Source organism: Falco punctatus, assembly GCF_963210335.1.
Source record: "Falco punctatus genome assembly, chromosome: 8".
Taxonomy (NCBI): domain Eukaryota; kingdom Metazoa; phylum Chordata; class Aves; order Falconiformes; family Falconidae; genus Falco; species Falco punctatus.
Window position 1 is genome coordinate 685,354 of NC_137588.1, and position 19,137 is coordinate 704,490.

At 45.9% G+C, this 19,137-nt stretch overlaps 1 protein-coding gene across 9 annotated transcripts in view; it reads right to left on the minus strand.

Annotated features, from left to right (window-relative positions):
- The window catches only part of SPATS2L (spermatogenesis associated serine rich 2 like), a 726,913-nt gene that overhangs the window by 73,274 nt on the left and 634,502 nt on the right, over window positions 1–19,137 (minus strand). Inside the window, exon 1 of one of the 9 annotated variants that reach the window (XM_080400578.1) lies at window positions 11,805–11,848. The exons of 7 other annotated variants lie outside the window; for them this stretch is intronic. The gene's annotated coding sequence lies outside the window, so the exon portion shown is untranslated. Of the gene's footprint in view, window positions 1–11,129; window positions 11,198–11,804; window positions 11,849–19,137 lie in introns of those variants that run through there. One more of the 9 variants, XM_080400581.1, reaches the window with a different exon arrangement.

Genomic DNA, 19,137 nt, shown 5'->3' on the forward strand with positions numbered 1-19,137 from the left:
GACTTTCACAGATGGACCTTCATGGTACAGGCTTTGCTCACATCACCAATGAAATCAACATCATCCTTTTAACTCCAGTCCTCAGTATGAACCGCAGATTTCACATGTCAGCAAATACCTTAAAATCCACATCTGCAGATTTCAAACACACACACTGCCTGACCACCTTGTGTTCACCTTCATCATCAATGTTAAAAATTAAAATTCATTTCAGCCACCTCAGTGCATCAGTACACCTCTTCTCCTAGTGAATTACTGAAGTCTGTGAACTTGGGAAGCCATACAAGCAACTCCTGGTGCACGTTCAGGATTACAGCACATTGTAAAAGCTGGCTGTTAAAAGCAGAATTACCAAGTTACAAAATACAAGTGGAACTATTACATCTTTTCATGTCTTGTATATAATGAAATGCCTCACTTAACACAAATCATTCTAACTGAATTATCAGTATTCAAACCAGCCTGAAGCACGGCCAAAAATCCACTGCTGTCACTACTCATGAGCATTTCCTGCCAGCAGGATCCAATGAGGGAGCTGACAAACCCAAAGGGCTGAGACCCCCTAAATCAGAAATGGTGTGTTAGACGCATACTACTATGCATGCAGAATTGACTGGAGGCATGACATGATTTCCAGGAACAAGCTTAGAAGGAAGAAAAAAGTAAAAAGGAAATAAAAAATGAAGACTTTTAAAATTTTAATTTAAATTTCTATTTAGACTTTCAAAACATTATATGCTGTAATTACTCTGGCAGTCACATCTTCCCCAAAGAGAAAGTAAAAGGAGATGAATAGAAACATGTTGGGGGTTTTTTCTAAGATTTTTTTTTAATGCATTACAAATACTTTTTATATGGTTAAGACATTTTGTATGTCAGGGTGTCAGGTGGGCAATAATTATTTTAATCTTTCTTATTTTAAAAATGGTAGCAGATAAAACCAAAACAGCCACTCCATATCAGAGGCCAATTTTTTTACCCATTTCCCTACAATCACCATCAGAACTTATAGCATAAACAGTCTTCTGACACAACTGATCTGTCCATCCACACGCCCAAAAATAAACATGCTGCAAATGCAAAAAAGAGATGTGAACTACCATAGAACACAGTATGCAACATCAGCCTGCTAAGGAACAAATACAAACCCGCTGAAACTGCCTCCCTTCAGCGTTAACGCTTTGTGGTTAAATAAGATCACAGAAATTTAAGGAAAACCTTCAAACCTTAGGTATGTCTAAATATATCAATATATATATTTTATTTTTTATTTTATATCAATATTTTATATTATTACATAAAATAAAAGTAACATTTAAAAAAAAATACTTTAAAAGCCTGAAGACAGAACTAGATGATGAAGACTGGTACCAGAATACAAAGTCCAGTAGTTTACCAGAAATACCATTAGCTGGTCCTTCTCGGACGCCTGGCATTTAAGAAAGGGAAGAATTCTGGAAACAGCCTCTCCTGCAGATACTACTTTGACCTAAATTTGACAACTACTATCATGGGAGGGTAAGGGATAGAGCCATTGGAGGAGGGAGAGTGGAAGAGGCAAACAGAACTCCAAACAATGTATCAAATAATAATTCAAAATCTGACCAAGGCAAAGCCCCAGCAAAGGAGCTGGGATGAGGGAGGTCATGGAGTCAGAGCTGGGCAGGACCTGCAATCCAAGATGCTTAAGAAGTATTATTTAAAGCAATAGAGAAGAGCACTGTTCAGTCATGCATTGTTTCATGTTTTATGTAAGAGACAAATTTAGAAACTGGCAAATCAATTCCTGCACAACTAGAACGGGAATCCCACAGAATTAATGCCACAAGAGAAATTATGAAACTAACATTTATCAGCAAGACAGACAAGTTCCCAGAGGTAGAGGTGTTGCTTTGGCCCTACTCTCTATGTACATATTGCATGTGAAATGGAATCGCAGAGCCATTTTTGTAACAGCTCTGATAGATGCACTCTCTGTATGAGCGTTTTTCTTTCAGTGGCCTGTCATTTCTGTGAAGAGAGGTTCAACACACCTCAGCTCGTTATATTCCTCACAGAGGAACACTCACACCTGTCAGCAATCACATGAATATCATCACATGGCTGTTAATACATAATGGTTAGGACCTTATTAGCAGATCTCTCTGCTTCTCCTTTCAAGGAATTATGAGAACTCAATTTACTCCACATGACTTCAAGCCAAACCTTTTATACAAATTATCGGCCTTGATTCATTAGCCACTTGGAGGCAAAAGTTAACAGCCTCTAATTTTTCTCATATTTTATTTTAAAGAACAACAAAGTCCTACATTCCCATCAAAAGCAAATAAAACTCCTAGATGGCTCCAGGTTTCAGCTTACACTCTGAAAATGGAAATAGCATTCCAAACAATCTGGGCAGGGAGCTAGAAACAGGCAAAGGTTGGGCCCCACTCCTCCTCCTCAGCTGATCCTCATGCAGGATCAAGCTGTAAGAAGGTAAGTCTGGTAGACTCCTTCCAGGAAGAAGCTACATGAAAATATTTAAATATTTAAAACAGTCACATAAAAAAAGTATATGGTCAGACCAGAGCAAAGTGTGCTATCTTTATCTCTTTATGTATGACAAGACAGATCACACACAGACTTCCTTGCATCATACGTGCTGAAAATCTTACGTAGTTCAGATTGCGCCGACGATGAGTGGCTGATACAGTCCCATCCCATTACTGCCATCTGACTGCTCTTTGGACATTACTTTTAACTACATGCAGTTTATTTGTATATTCTGTGTGTTGTGGGGGGATTTTTTTGTTGTGTTTGTGTTTTTTTGAGGGAGGGGGGAATGTTTTGGGGTGAGGGTTTTTTTGTGTTGTTGATTTTTTTTTAAAAAAACACAGGTAAATTTCGATATTTGCATTAACACAGAGGGATACCAATTTAGGGCCTGTCTCTTAAGGAGTCCATCTGCTGTTCAAAAGCCTGTGTATCCCTGTATTTTCCACTTCAATTAACACAGATTCCTTCCCAAAGCTCTTTTCTGTGGCTGGTACCGCAATCTGAACATGTCCAAAAATGTCACACAACAGCCCCTGAGTTTCCTCCCAGAAAAATTCTAACTTAGAAAAAGGCAAACCCTTTCACAGAGTCTGGTACCAAATTTGTTCAAAGACAAAATATCCATCACAACAAGCACTCCCAGCACCGCTCCCCCCACAGCAGGGCAGCTGCCGCCAGCCCCAGCAGTGCCCAGTGCCTGCCGCAGCTTTACAGGAGCCTGGCTCCCACAGACATCTGGCAAAGGGCCTTCACCACACGCCCACCTTACAGCCCAGCATTTCAGAATGAATTGTCCTCGCCCAGGTCATTTGGCACTGCAGAAAAGCAGCCCCTGCTATCACGCTGCTTGGCCATTTTGCTCTATTAAGCCACTTCTAAAGAGCTGGGCTCTGACTCCACAGGCAGCTCAGCGAGGGTGCAGAGCCTGGTAGGCCGAGTTCAGCCCAGAACAAGCACTGTAGCATCACACAAAGTGTCATTTTTTGTCATAAGTAACAGCAATCTTGAGGTTTTTCTTTTTTCCTTTCTTTTTTTTTTTTTCTTAATTTACAGAAAAGGAACCTTTAGTATCAGACTAAGCCACTCTCCGAAAGAAGATATTATTCACTTAAAATAGTGAGTGACAGTTTAAAGTTGTGCTAGTCAGTTTAATTAATGATTACATTTACATTGCTTCATTCCTTTAATATGATGCAACAAGGGTAATGACTAACCTTTTTGCAGTTTAATAGACCTTCCAACTACAAGATAATCCCTTTTCCATTTAACAAGCCACTTGTTACAGTTTAATAAATCTAGTTTTGCTCTTCGGCAATTCTTTTTAAAGTGCTTTGGAAGGTACCACCATTCACCTATAGCCTGATTTTCAGAGGACCTGACTGCACAAAATTCCAATCAAAACTTTCTGCACTCAATACCTCTCAGAATCCAACACCAGAAGGCAACTGGAAGTTTTCAACCTTTCTCATCTACAGGGTAAGGGACAAAATAATCAGTCAGGTACAGTGTAACTTTAGAAAAGGGAACCGCATGTTAAAATGCTACTAACATGGGAACCTCAACTCACCCCATTAGTGTAGAGAAAGGCAACCATCATTCTTTGTCAAGTGATGGCAGCGCAGCGTATGAATTTACACACATGACCATCTGTTGCCAGATTAGACAACTTTCCAGTCTGCCAAATGCCTGTTCTTGTTCAGAACTTCCCTGGGTTTGTAGGCTTACTCTCTCTACTACAAACCAGGACACATTATAGAGTCCCCTTCATCCTAAAACACTGTGGACTGTGAGCCCTCCCACAGAACTGCCAGAAGTTTTGAGACTGAGCACTGCTTAAACACAGGGCCATGGGAGCCAAAGGCAGCCCGCTGCTGCAGCCTGCTCCACAGTTGCTTATCACGCCATGTTCTTGGCTAAGGACATGGAACCAAACTCCTATTCACGTTGCAAGTGCTGCAAAACTTCCAATACACTTAGAGCTCCGACAAGACCTTGGCTTGAAATACCTCTTCCACAGAAAATAATCCGCAAAGGACCTAGACCGCACCTATTTCAGACATGCAAAGAGCTTGTGTCCCTCATGACAGGAAAAAATTGTGAGTTTACTGGCCATGCTGTGATCCAGACCCAATAGCACACCATTAGAACCATCTCATATCAAAAAGCCCAGTAAACAATGTAAACAATAACTAGACAAAAAAAAAAAAGGAGGCTATATAAAGATCGTAAGGCAAGATACCGATTTTACATCAGCATCCAGAAGGACAGCTCCACTGATGTTGAGGATTTCCTGTCTTCAGCACGCACCAGAAACATTGTGACATTTTCCATAGTTCCCTTTCGCTCACAGGTAAACACTAGAGAGCCAGAGTTCTTCTGATGTAAAGCCGATTGCCTGCTCAGCTCAAGGTTTCCCCAATACATCACTGTCTGGATATTTATTTGTCTTCTTTTGAGATAAAATGATAATTATCACATTTTAAAAAGTCAGTGCAGCTACTGCAATCAACTCTATACCAACCACATTCTCTAGCCTTCCAAAAAACTTTCCAATCTACCAGCAACTCTGTAAAGAATCAGCCTGTGTAGGTCAAGACACAAGAGCACAGATATTAAAGACAGGTGTGTGGTTTTAGCAACAGGTAATAAAGGGAGAACTGTTTTTACTGAGTGAGAAGGAAACAACGATAAAGGGCCAAACTCTGTACTTGTGGATTTCAGTGAGCATAAGCCCCAAGAGAATCTGGCTCTAAATCAGTAATGTAGGAACTGCTGCAAGCCCACCGTTTCCATCAGATCCTTAACCAAATGGCCAAACTGGAGGAAAACCCATCAGGGCCAGGGAAGCCCTGGTCTTGTACTACCATCACACAGAAAAAATATTCCCTGTAGTTCCTCCCTTTTGCCCTCACCTCACAAGCTTCCATTCCCATCTGAGTATCTAAACAGACATGGCCAAAAACTTTGTGCCTTCTGACTGCCAGAGCTCCTCCTGGCCCCGGGATCTTCCCCAGCCTTCCTCCCTCACCCCCTCACCAGGGCTTCCTCCAGCCACCTTCCCTGCTCTTGTCACCACTACAAGCCTCCAGGCACTCCTACACAGCAGCTGCTCTGGTTAATCCACATTTGCCTCGCTGCAGACCTCTCTGGGGCACCGCTGGCAGGTATACCTCTTGCCCTACCCGTGCTACAGCTGTGTGCGTTTGACAGTACACCTGATCTTCCAACTCCCTTCTGCTGGTCTTTCCTTGTGTTTCAGACCCGGCTGCCTCTGTTGGCCAGATCAATCATCCAATCCTTTCTGGCTCCCACTGTGTTTGTACACAACGTAATTTCACTGTCTTGGGAGGAAGAAACCCTTAAGTTCTTCAAGATTTTTAATGAGAAGTAAGTTTCCTCCTTTCACTCTAGTAACAAAGTGGCTGCAGTACACGGGAAGCCTCGGGAGCTGCAGGAACAGATGGAGAAGCCTCTCTCCACCCAAGCACTGTGCAAGCAGCCCACCTCCACACCACCCCTCTCTTCATCAGCTCCAGAGCGAGGAGCACAAGCTCCAATCCTAACACCGAAACACAACTTCATGCCAGCAGCTTAACAAACCAGCCAACTCAAAACAGTTTCTAGACAGCACTAAGTTATTATTGGAAAACAGACTTACAAAATTAGGCAACATTTCATTCAGACTGAGTCCTAAAGATCACTAAATCAAATGCTTCTAGGCTAGTATTACTGCACAAGACTGTTATTCCTTCTATCAACACAGCAAGAAGTCCCACAGCAATGACATCTTGGGACTCATAGGTTTTTCCACCACTAGAATAAACCACCAGTCTCTGAATACATTCCCACTCAGAAGCACCACCACCCCCAGGCTGCACGTGCAAGGCTTTCATTGCATTTAATTTTACACAGAGAACCATACCCAGTACCGTAATTTTAATACTAAAAGCGGACAGTTTAAGCGTAGTGCAGCAGTGGAAACCTCAACCTGGATGTGTGTAGGACAGCACATACTCAATGCTGGTTTTAAACATTACTAAGAAAGCAATTCAGTCCGAAACGACCATTTAAGTACATGCTTGAGCTTGAAGTCATCTGGAGCCCAAATATTCTTTCTTGGCAGTGGCACTTCAACCAGTAAGAGAGCCTGAAGTCCTGACCTGTCACCCCACTAGCTGTCAGCATGCATCAGTCTTCAGCAGCAGTAAATGCCCCGCGCCATGGAGAGCACTCAGATGGACACTCCAGTGCTGAACCTTCAGGGCAAGCTCCGCACAGGTTTCTAACACCACCAATCAGGATCCTGAAGAGCTACCATCATTCTGAAACGTGTCATAGCACAAACACCATCTTTCGGTGCTATTCCAATAAGATTCAGGCAAACACCATTAATCTTTGCATGGATTTTGTGTAAGGCTGGGACAACAAACACCAGGCTACCTGCCCTGCACGTCAGGTGTTTGTTTTGAAATGCTGCCGGGCAGGTTGGCCTTAGCAGCATGAAGGGGTAACAACTCAGCAAGGCTCTACTGTCAACACAAGAATGGTAGCAGCTTCTTCAAAGCTGACTCAAAACACACCCACAACTTTCGAGGATAGTCACCTCCCAGGAAGTCATACTCACAAGCCCACTCAGCCATGCACAGCACAAACAGGTAACATTGCTCAGCGCCACTCAGAACATAAAACAGCATCAACCCTCTTGGAAGCACAGTTCATGGAAACACCAGCCTTAAGTAACCACTTTAAAAAAAAATAAAATAGAACAGACCTTCAGTCAGTGAACATCAAATACCACCGCAGCGGGGTTTACACAGGCCAAAATCTGTCCCCAACTCTGAGCAGCAGCACACTGGTATTTACAAACAGGTGAGGCTTCTTTGCCATTTGAACTCTTTACCTTTTCAAGGCTCAGGAGATTAGATTCATCAATACTTTAAACACTGAACACAGTACATAGCCATAGGCATTTTTTTCAGTCAGCAAACCCCTAGACAGAGTACTGAAAAGTCTATTATGAAGGCCAGTCACTATCCTCTTCTTGAATGACCACATGAAAATCTGGGACTGTTGCACAATGGATTGAAAGAGCCTTTTGTCTGAAGGAAAAGGACAAGGAGTCACAAAGTATTACAGATTCATTTCTAACTCATGTTTTTTGAAGAAATTGTATAGCTTCAGCTAAGAGCAAACCAAGAAGACAGCAGGCTTTGAAAAATGTTATGCCACAACCCTTTCCCACTATGTACACACAGAGTATATTTTTAGATTAGTCTCTTTTGTATTACAAAAAGATGGGCAGGCATTCTGTATTATTGTTGTTTTACAAGAGAAGTTTAAAACACATGCAGAGTTTTGATTTTATTCCAAAACCTTAATTAGGGTCTGCAGCACTATTTGTCTTGTCCAAACAGAAAATCATCTGAAGCTTTTTTGGTACAAGATCTAGTAAAAGTATAATTGTACTGGGACAAGAAGTGAAAGCATTGTCACTGGTGCTCAATAATCACCGATTGAGCAAATTTGCCATCACCCATAAAGTATATGATGGCCTATTCCACAAAGACTTTTTTTTATATATACTGAGAAACCAGCAACTGAGTCTTTAAAGTTTGAGGTCTGTTTCTGAAGTATCTCAAAAAAAAAAAAAAAAAAAAAAATGGCCAATTACATCTGCTGATAACTTCTCAAAAGTAAGAAATGCTTTACTTCTCCATCCACCCCAATCGAATTTTCAGTTCTCAGATTTTACATACAGGCAGCGCACAACACCCCCCAAATGGGATTTGCACACATGATTTCATTACAGAGTTTCTAAGCAATCTTCACACTGACAAATTTTCAGCAGGAAAGACAGTGGGAGCTAATAAGCAAAACCAGATTTCTTCTAATCCATATCCAGAACTAAGGAATTACTGCACGTCCACTCAGAAACAAAAGTCACAGCCATCAGACTTCCCTTCTTCACCAGTCTGTTCTACCCAGGTACTGTGAAACTTAACAGTCAAAAAATGTCAGTTTTCACCTTCCAGATTCTTGCTGCATCCCAGAATTTATATTCCTTGTGCGCCCACAACCCCTCCTGAAATCAAGCAACATATTTTGCACACACCATTGGTCAAGGTGTCAGTTGGATTTAGCTCTTCCAACCGCCCTATGAAATTGTACCAGGCAAGGAGCTGGCCTTCGGCATGTTACAAGACAGCTCTACCGGGTCCAAAATCTCTGCTGCTGGAATCATGCATGGCATCACTTGCAGACATATACTGGAAGCAAAAGTCCTGCCATGCCAAATATAACCCCAAGGTAACTACAGAGCCCATCATCTCACACTCTGTAAAACATGGGTTTATAGTCCTCAGGACTGCAAAGAGGAACTTCCAAATGCGAAGTAGAGGCAAAGCAACGCTGCACCATTTTCTTGACGCTCAAGATGCTTAGAAGCAAACAGGGCAACGAGATGTGAACCGCACAGCCCCCTGCTGATGCCAGGGAAGTTCAGGGCCAAATACTTTGGTATAATAACGCTACAGAGTGTTCCTTTCAAACAACTATTAGCAGAGGAACCTGCCCAGTCTAAAATAAAAGGCACTCCACTATCAAAGTTAACTATTTCACTACAGTTCATTTTTTTTACACAAAGGCGAAAACTGCAAGAAAGCTAGTGAAGCATCTAAGGAGGGAAGAAAACATGGAGGACAGAGGAGACAGTAGCACCAGCCATATTTTCCCAGAATAACATGGACAATAAAATCCTTAATATTAAATAAGAGTCAACTACAATTAACAGTAAGTTATTTTTCTTCCCTTGATCTTTGAGCAAAGCCTCACTGCCCCTGGGTCTTCTGCTCCAAATTGTACGCAGCTTTACTTTTATCCTCTGGTGCACAGTGAAAAGCCGAGTTCGACCTTTCCTTCAGATTTGTAAAGCACCACACCAGATTGTTTTGAGAAAAAAAAATATGAGGATTTTTTTTTTGTCATCTGCATGACTAGCATTACTTAACAGTGTCCAAAGGCCTCCAAGACATGGGCCCTGAAAAAATACTAGGAAATACAGGCCCTAGAATGACAACATAGGCAATGTGTGTAGTCAAAAAGAAACTCAGATATAACAGCTTGGGGTAATTAATACCAAATACAGGTCAACTACAACTGCAGATGGGCACAGCTTTAGCACTTCCACCATTGCTAGAAGTCAAAGAAAATACAAAAGAGACCGCAGGGCATTAGGATCTTGTTGTGCTTTCTCTTAAAAATAGGCCCAAACTGATTTCAGTTCCAGACAGGTTATTTCCTTAAAACCTGGGAAACGGCACGAAGGTGACCTGACATTGCCTCATTTCCACTTCTTTGAGCAAGCGCTGGATAAGAATAATTGATCTAGATTCAGAACCAAACCTCCCTCAAGACAGAAAGTACTCAGAAATGCCTGTGTCCAATTTTTAGGCTCGTTACTGTTATGTCAGACAAAAGAGCAACTCTCAAGCACATGTTGCTTCTCAGGCCTCTGCCTGGGCATAAGGACTGTGGAAACAGACCCTTCACTTAAGGATAACCCTCAGAACGTTTTGAAGGGTACTCGATTTATTTAATCTTAATCATAATACTTTTTTCTTACACAGTACATTTCCCAGAGCTGTGACCTTACCTCCGTAGGTATTTATACAGCACCTGACACAGTACAAGGCTTATCTTGATTGGTGTCTCGTTACATTTAACAGATCCTGCTCTGTTCCTAAAGGGCCAAACTCCTTCAACTCCCACAACACAGCTAGCTGGAGAACACTCGCGGTCTAGTGGCAGCATTCAGCTCCAGCAGGCTGTGATGGTGCCTCATAAAATTCATCAACTTGTTCTGACCTGGAAATCGTTCTGCATTTACAGGGTTTGACTGCATTCACAGAAACAACTGTGGCAAGGGCACAGTGTCCCGCTCCCAGCAGACTCTAGTTAGCGGCATTCAACACGTTACTGCCCTGCATTTCTTTCATGGCCAGTGCAAATACACTCCTAGTTAACCCTGACATTCTGCATGCAGCAGTCTTTTCTACTTTCTGAGTAGAAAGCTTTTAGTTTACCTTTCTTGAATGATCACATTCTGGAAAACGTGTTAAGAACACATCAGGAACTCAAAGAAACAGAAGACAGACGCTTTAGACTGGTAATTCAAATTTATAAGTTAACGGAAAAGAATTCCTGCGGAAGATCGTTAGTTGCCTTGTAGCACAATTTCAAGCTGGAATCAACCAAATCAGTCCAGGGGAATGTGACCTGGAATGAAGCAGATGGGTTTACCTGTGGTGCCTCTTGGCTCTCCTAAAGAAAGTAAATCTGGTAGCGCAAGTGATTCACATCTCAGGATGATGAGGCTGAGGGTGGGGAAGAAGCTTGCACTATTCATTTACAGCCCAACAAAGGAAGCATTGCATTCTGACAGAGAATAAAAGAAAATTGCCAGCTGCCACTGCTTATCAACGAATTCCACACCTAATGATTAAGTTTTTCATCCACAGCAGAAAAAAGGACGACAAACGTTAAAAAAAACACCAAAGCAACCAAAAACCGCACCAAACCCAAACCAAGCCTACCTCCCGGGCAGTCTTTTACCTTGGTGCAGATAAAAGCCCAGCCTCAGCCGGCTGTGTTCGTGCGGAGAGGCCAGCCGGGGCACGGCGCCCCCGCCCCGCCGCGCAGCAGCACGCTCGCGCCGGCCACCGCGCTTCGCGGCACGGCAGGGGCCACGGCCGCCGTCCCGCCACCGCCGCGCGCCCGGAGCCGGGGGGGGGTGGGGGTGGGGGGTGGGGGGTGGGGGGTGGGTGGGCAGCCCGCTCGCTCCCCGCCCGCCGGCCACTCCCCGCCAGCCCGCCCGCTCCCTACCCGCCGCTCGCTCCCCGCCCGCCGGCCACTCCCCGCTGGCGGCCCGGGCCGTTACCGGCTAGCCCAGCGCAGCCCCGCTCCGGCTCTGGCGGCGCCCGCGCGCTGCCGGGGCGGCGGGAATAGGGCGAGCCGCGGCCAGCGGCTCCCGCTGCTGGCAGAGCCGGTCCCGGCGCACGCTGGGCCGCCCGCCGACCCCGCACCGCCGCGGGGCAGGGGGGCGCCTGCCTCCGCCCGCAGACGGGGGCCGGCGCCGGGACCCAAGCCGCGGGAGCAGCGGCGAGGTGAGGCGCCGCGCGCCACCACAGGAGCCTGCCCCGCTCCCCGCCGCCCGCGGGCGGGAAAGTCGCGGCGGGCCGCCCCCGGACCCGGGCACGGCGGCGCCTCACCTGGTGGCCGCAGCCAGCCGAGCCGAGCCGCGCCGCGCCACGGCAGAGGCCGGGAGGAGGCTGCGGGGCGCGGCGGCCGGCGCCGAGGGCGCGGCTTGTAGCGGCGCCGCCCGCGAGCGGGGACACGCCTCGCGCTCCTCCCCTGCACGCGCGCGCCGCCCCGGGCCCGCGTCGGCAGCGGCCGCCCGCGCCCCGCCCGCGGCAGGCGCGAGGGTGCCCCGCGCCGGGGGTGCCGCGGCAACGGGCGGCACGGGGCTCACCTGCGCGCGGGCCTCCCCCCCGCGGCGGGGCCGGGGCGGGGCATCGCGGCCTGCGGGCTCCGGCGGCCGCCGCCTTCACCGGGCACCTGCCCGCCCCGGGGCGCCGCCCGGCCGGGCCCTCCCGACCCGCGGAGCGAGCTGCGGCAGCTAGCGCACCGCCCATCGCCCCCCGCCTCGCCTCTCCGCCGGCCGCACCAGCCGCTGGCGCGGGGGCCTGGGACCCACCGCCGCCCCCCCGGACGCCCGCGCCTCGGCTCCCAGAGCAGCCCCCCCCCCCCACCCCGTCAGGCACGACGGGGAGGCGGCGCGCGGTCCTCTCCGCCGCCAGCCACGGCTGCCCGGGCCGCGGCGTGGCAACGCTCCCCGCTCCGACCTGCGGCGGGCCCGTACGCGCGGCATCTACCGGGCGGGCCGCGCCCCGGGCCGGCGGCGGGGCGGCCGCAGCCACCGCCGTGCCCGCCGCCGCCAAAGCCGGCGGCGCCGGTGGGATACGCAGCCTTAGGGCCGGGCCGCGGGTTCGGAACCGGCGCTGCAGCTGGCGCCGTGCCCGCAGGGCTGCCCGTGTCGGCAGTACGCTCGGCGTGCCCGGGCCTGTGCGCCGCCCTGCACCCGCGGCGGGCGGGCTGGAGCCCACGGCAGCGGCGCCATACGGTCACGGAAAAAGGGTGCCGGTGTGAGCCGTGGGCCTGAGACCCATCGAAGGAACACGTGGAAACATGTGGGGTGAAAGGCTCTGAAGGCCTTACAAATTGTATTCGGGTGGGGGAGAGCAGGGAGAACGAGAACGTGGGGAAAAGAAGAATGAAGAAGGATCCTGCTGGTTAGCTTACGCACGAACTGTATGTGCTCAGCCAAAGGTCACTCCTTATATTTTCTCATTAATTTCAGTGGCGGTAGATGGTATATGAAGAACAATCTAAAAATAAGAATGGCCAGAAATAGATTAGGTTTTTGTGTGACAGTGTAGTGGGAAGAAAAGCCTGAGCTGCAACTTCATTCTGTGTCTTTGTAAAAAGTAGTGACTTGGAGAAAGTTCATTAAGATGCATGGTAAACTTATTTAGAAAAGTTAAACAAAAATTAAGTGGTCTACTCATTACATACTTTCTAATAAAGGTTTTGCACCCTGTGTACACTGGAGTTAATTCCTGGGGTTTTTTTCATCCACCACTGTTGGCAAGAAACGGTGTATTTGGACAGTCTTGAGGGTGAACTGGCTGGGTACTAAACACGAGCGAGGGATACACAGAGTACTGGGCTGAGCTGCGAACAGAGAAGGGCTAGCAGTTTCGGGAAGCCTGCAGGTGCACGCAAAAGCCGACACAAGGAAACTGCCATCCACAGCAACTGAAAGGCAGAGGCTGGAATGGGAGCGCAGGCGGGATCGCCAGCGTTCTGCAGCAGGGAACGTGAATGGCTGCCTCAGGCTAACCTTCGGGAAACGGGAGCCCCTCATACAGACACTAACGCAACATCTGCCAACTTTTTTCTGTGGAATAAAGGGCCAATACCCAGAAGCTGATCTCCAGTCAAGGTGCCACAGATTCTACATCAGTGTTGAAGGAGTTTTAGCATTACTTCACCAGCTTTTTAATTTTTGCAACAAACGTGCAAATCTGCATTGACTTGCAGTATATTTGGCTGTATGCTGAGTCCACGTGTTCAAAAGAGGACAGTAGCTGCCCCGAGTTTAGTTCCCATCCCCTGTTTATGCCAAATAGCAGTATGAATCTTACAAACACATGTTGCACTGTTTTGTTCCTCTGTAGAGGTTATTCTTTGATAAAGGTAACAGGATAACCAACAACAATTAAACATCCCAGCTGGAACCTTTGGATTATATTAGAAGTGAGATGGTCTGGTCAGAGCACTGACTTTGGATTTTGCATTAAATCCTCAGTTCGCAGTATTTCCTATACAACTGTGGTCATATTTCTGATGTGGCCCAGACAGCTCATTTAATTTCTCTGGGCCTGAGTTTCCCATCTGCAAAGGAAGAAAGGAATCTCCAAATCTCAGTGTATATGACAAAAATTATGAGACTGTGCAGTTACACCTGGACTATGTAGTAACTTAGGCAGTAAAGGTGCCTTAATGATTTCCTGCTCTCTTGGAGCCTCCTTGTCTCCATCCTGGCACTCTTAATCTGTTACTCTACTCAGTTTGTGAAGCTTCCCTGCAGACCAGATCCCTGAAATGGTCTGGACTAAAAATACTGCCCCCCTTTTCTTTAAAGATTTTTAAACTGAGATCCAGTTGATACATTGAAGCTCTGGCGGCTGGGTGACCCGTCATGAAAAGGACCTTGAAAAGTGACGTGTTATACTCTGACATCAGGTAACGAGCTGCAGTAATCCAGAGCGATGTTGCAACACAACCTTTGTAAATTCATTGTTTCTGGAGGGGAAGAGCACGCTGTCACATGCAATAGGGGTTTGTATCTTGTGCCACTTGATTACTGTGAGGGCTAGGGATGGAACAAGAACCAACTGAACGCAAAGGTAATAAAATATATGCCCCTGTAACTGCTCTGTCTCCTTGCTTCTTCAAACACCTGCTGCTCCCATGAGACTGACAGGCTCTAGAGCTTCAGTTGCATCAGCAACACCGTGTCCTGGGCTGCTTCTCAGCGGTCAGTTTCACAGACTACCCGAAGCAGATCACTGCCATTTTTCCTGGCTTACAGATAAGAGACAGCAGCACAGAAAGAAATGGCGCAGAGAACTTCCCAGCTGCAGGAATAAGACAGTTTTCTGAGTCCTGCCCAAGGCACTAGCTACAAAGCCTCACCTCCTGCTATTTGGTGAGGGCCATTGCCCCACCGGAGGGATTGGGTGCCATGTACAGCAACGGGACTGGAGACAACGGAGCAGGGAGGAGAGGGGTCTGGAGGGGAGCTGAGGTGTGTCTCTCTAAGCATGTTATTTGTTTGTTGGTTTCAATACCGGGATCAGTGATTGAAAGTTTGTTAATTGGCAACCCTGGCACAGAACTGTTTCTGGCTAGCAACAGGGAGAAATTGACTCAACACAGAAATCTGGAAATAAACTGGTACAGTCACAGTGGGCTGGCAACAGATCTGAGGATGAAGATACAGAAAAAGGCAAATTACATAGCTCACATTGTACAGCAGTTGCTAATCTGGGGCATAAACGGAACACAGCTCTTTTGAGCCAGGAGGAGGACTAATAATAACATTTTATCCTGGCTTTTGTTAAGGACAGTCAAAAACTGCAATGTTAATGGAAAGAAGTTCAAAGAGAGGCACCAGAAGTGATTAACAGGGATATGTCTTCAGGAGATAGATGTTTACATGCTCGGCTTAGGAGAATGCTGCCAAGCACGGAAAAGACAGAAGGTCCTTCCAAGGGACCTGTGTGGAGTCATAACGAGCATTATATAGAGTATCAACATGGAAAGATGAAAAAGAAGATTCATGATAACTATAAAAAATTCTGACAGTCGGTCACAATGGAGCAGACACCTAGAGAGGCTATATGTTACAACCTACATATTATCAGCAGGAAGTTGTATTCAACATTCAGAAAACTTAGAAATAGAAAAGCTCCTGCATTTGCATGTGTGATCCCAAGCAAAAAAAACCCAAGGAAGACAGCTTTTTTGGGCTCTCAAAGCTACAGGTCAAATTCAGAAAGGATAATTCACAACCCACACATAATTTAATGGCCATTATGTTTGCTCAGACAAGGTCTGAATTTGATTAAATGGTTACGAGCATGAGCCTATATACTCTCTCTCTATATATAAAAAACTGGTTTGCAATGAAATTATTTATATCAAAGACAATTTCAACTGCTGCTCTGAGATCTCACATTTGGTTAAAAATACAATGTCCTCACATGACTGTGACAGTCAAAGTACAATATTCTAAGAAATATTTTTATTTTTACTTTTTTTAAGATTGGCAAACAGGACGGTTAAAACCTTCACAGAAACACACAGTTGAAAGAAGAGCATGAGCATTTTCTGATTCCAGAAGCAATGCAGCTGTATCTTGTGCTGTCTAACATTTCAAAGTGAGTGGACTTGCGCAGAGAGTGGTAAACACTTAAGAATGACTGAAGTTCAAAAACAAAAAGAAACCTTGAGCTCGCTCTTGTAGTAATGGGAAAGAAGTGAGGGAAAGCTTGGCAAAAATCAGCATAATAGTAGGCTTATTGTTGAATCTGAAAGCTTCATTTTCCAACAGTGTCCCTTTTCTGGGAAGCTGCACAACCACTCTGAAAGCACTTTCTATAGAGATGATAAATCTATGGTGGAGATTTATGCACATTCGCATTAAGTCAGGAAATCACTAATGAAAAGGATAATTATATAGAGAGACAAAAACCTAGAAGAAAAATTACCAAAAGCCCCCAAAACAAACACAGCTAACAATACACCGCGATATATCAGGTCCTGGGATTCTGACGCTGACTTTGGCAACTATTCTTGCCCAAGCAACATACAGGGTGAGCAACCTCATCCTGTTCCTCACTGCGGTTCCCAGGGCTCCAGAGGGGCACTCTGTGCAGCAGCACATTCTGGGCTGTAGCACAGCGGGTGAACAAATGAGGCTTAATATCTTTGGTCCTCCCATCTTAGGTGTTTCTTTTTGCACAAGCCATTAATTCATCAATACGCAGAAAGGCATAGGAAGAAAAAATATTCTATACTTCTACATGGGATGGTTTGAGACCACAGCCTTCCTGCTCCTGTGGGGGCATCCAAAAAGGAGGAGAAAGATACAGAGACACCAGCCAACCCCCAAAAAAGGCTGTAGTTGGCTGGAAGAGTTTCTGACAATGACTTGCAGGTCCAGGCTGCTGAAGCTGTTTTAATTTCATGTCCAGGGCTGTTGAAGCTGTGTTAGTGCTCGTCTTTTGACGACTCTCACTATGCATTCAGGGTGCTGGTGTGTGCTCAGCGCTAAAGAAACAGCTGCAGAGGTACCTCCCGCAGTCAGCAGCAGTGGCAGACTTCTGCTCTGTAGCTGGACTAGACCTTGGGCTAAAGAGGGTAGTCTCACTGTTTAGCTTTAGGCTTCCAGCCCGGGTGCCTAAGCCAGCAGCCTGGGTCCCTAGGCTGTCAGGGAAGCTGTTGGTGACCCTCTGACTCTACGGGAGCCTTTAGCCCCATTGTCACCGGAGTTATGCGCCTGAAATTAGACTGTGAAAAACCCCGTTGCGGGGGTGACAGTCACAGTGGTACTTGTTACTTTACTGCAGCACCTGCCCATAAGGAAAACTGCGCTCAGCAGCCCGGAGACACTCTGCCACTGTCTGACTCCAGCAGCTTACTGCTTTGTGTCCACCCCCAAAATTCCAGCAACGAAAGACCAGGGAACATCCATTAGCTGCTAGCACTAGCAGATTGCTGTCCTCCGTCTGGACTTAATACTGTGAGCAGAAAATATGATGGTCCATAAGCTAGATAAGAGCTTTTGGACATTAGTCTCCATTTTATAACCAACAGTCCAATCTTTCCAGGCACACACAAGTGAGGTGCTGTAAGAGCTGGCTCTTTTGACACAGAGGTCGCTTCTCCCTTTTCGGCTTTACAAGATGTACAGCCAGCTCAGAGTGTTGATGGTAAAGCAAAGGCGCTGACTGAACAAAGTATAGTGAAAAGGCCCTTCTCTTTCACATTACTGCAGCTCTAAAACATGCAAACACAGTACTGCGTCATAGTCCAGTGAGCAAACTACTCCAGCTTTGCAGATATGGCATAAAAATGCTGCAAGTCTGTAAGAATCTAATTTGTGCACCATGATTTTTTAATTAATTAACTTACTAAATCTTGTCCCACTTCTCTCAAGTGGATTCAGTCCTAGTGCCTGATTAATCTCATGTGGGAGCTAAGGACAGATGCAGATGACAAAACTTGACATCTAAAAGATGCAGATCTGCTTCCAAGTTTTTCAGTGCAAGATGATCCATAGTAGAAACTATTTACAACCCTTTCTCCAACATCGCTGGACAAAAAAAAAAAAAAAAAAAGTTCCACAAAAAGTGTGGCAATTCCAGTTCCTACATAAGAGTTCTGTCCTAGGCAGTGTACAAAACTCATACTTCAGCCCTTGCCCTCTTCTCCTTTCTACTAACAAGAATAATTTACAACAGTTTGCAGTTTTTTCCACAGGGGCTGGGTGAGTTTATAGATGGTAATCTAGTTTTATGTTACTAGTAAGCCAGGCTCAATTCAAACAATAGTCTTGAGGTAAAAAGCACCATACCCTTTACTAATCACACAAATCAAGGCAATTTCCCTTAAACACTGAATCTGATACCAAAGTATTCCGCTGCCATTTGGAAATGTATCAGAGTTTAACTAACACACTGGTGTAAAGAACAAATGTGTGTAACTGGGAACAATGCAAAGTAAGGACTACGCTCAAGGGCTGGCTTTGCCTATGGCCATTTCTCTGGTCTCCTTCACATCAAAATAAGTTGCCTGCATAAGAAAGTCACAGCCAGAAGGAAAAACAGAAGAGCACAAAGATTCAGTGCTCTGGAGTGTGCTTTCAAAATCTGGAATTCAGTATGAAACTTCTCTGGGAAGTAATGTAAATAGTGGAATTGGCACATTTAAGTTATGATTTAACTACCGGAGTCAGGAGTTTGGCAGTTGAGTTTAGTGTTCTTGATACAGTGACATATCTGACAGTATTTGAAGAAATGGCTGGCCAACAGGCAGAAACATGTAATCAAGTTGGAAAAAACAACAAACACAATGATTACAGCTTTAGTGTTGTTACCAGCACACAGGGAATTAAAGGAAAGTAGTCAAAAATAGGTAATAATGGCAGGAAAAACTAAAAGGCATCAAAAAACCAAGGGGTAACAAGGTTTGATCAATCAGCAGCGTGCTTTAGAAGTACAATGATGGTAACAGAAAATATGCCAGCAGTGTGATTCAGAAATCACCAAGGTAGCTTAAGGTTTAATTCGGAATGATGCCAAGCACAGATTTGGTTTGTCTATGAAAAGACTCAAGCAAAGCTTAGTGTGGTAGAATCCAAATTCCTCAAAAGCAAAAGGAGAGTGTCGCCATGCCACCTCTTTTTAACAGGCA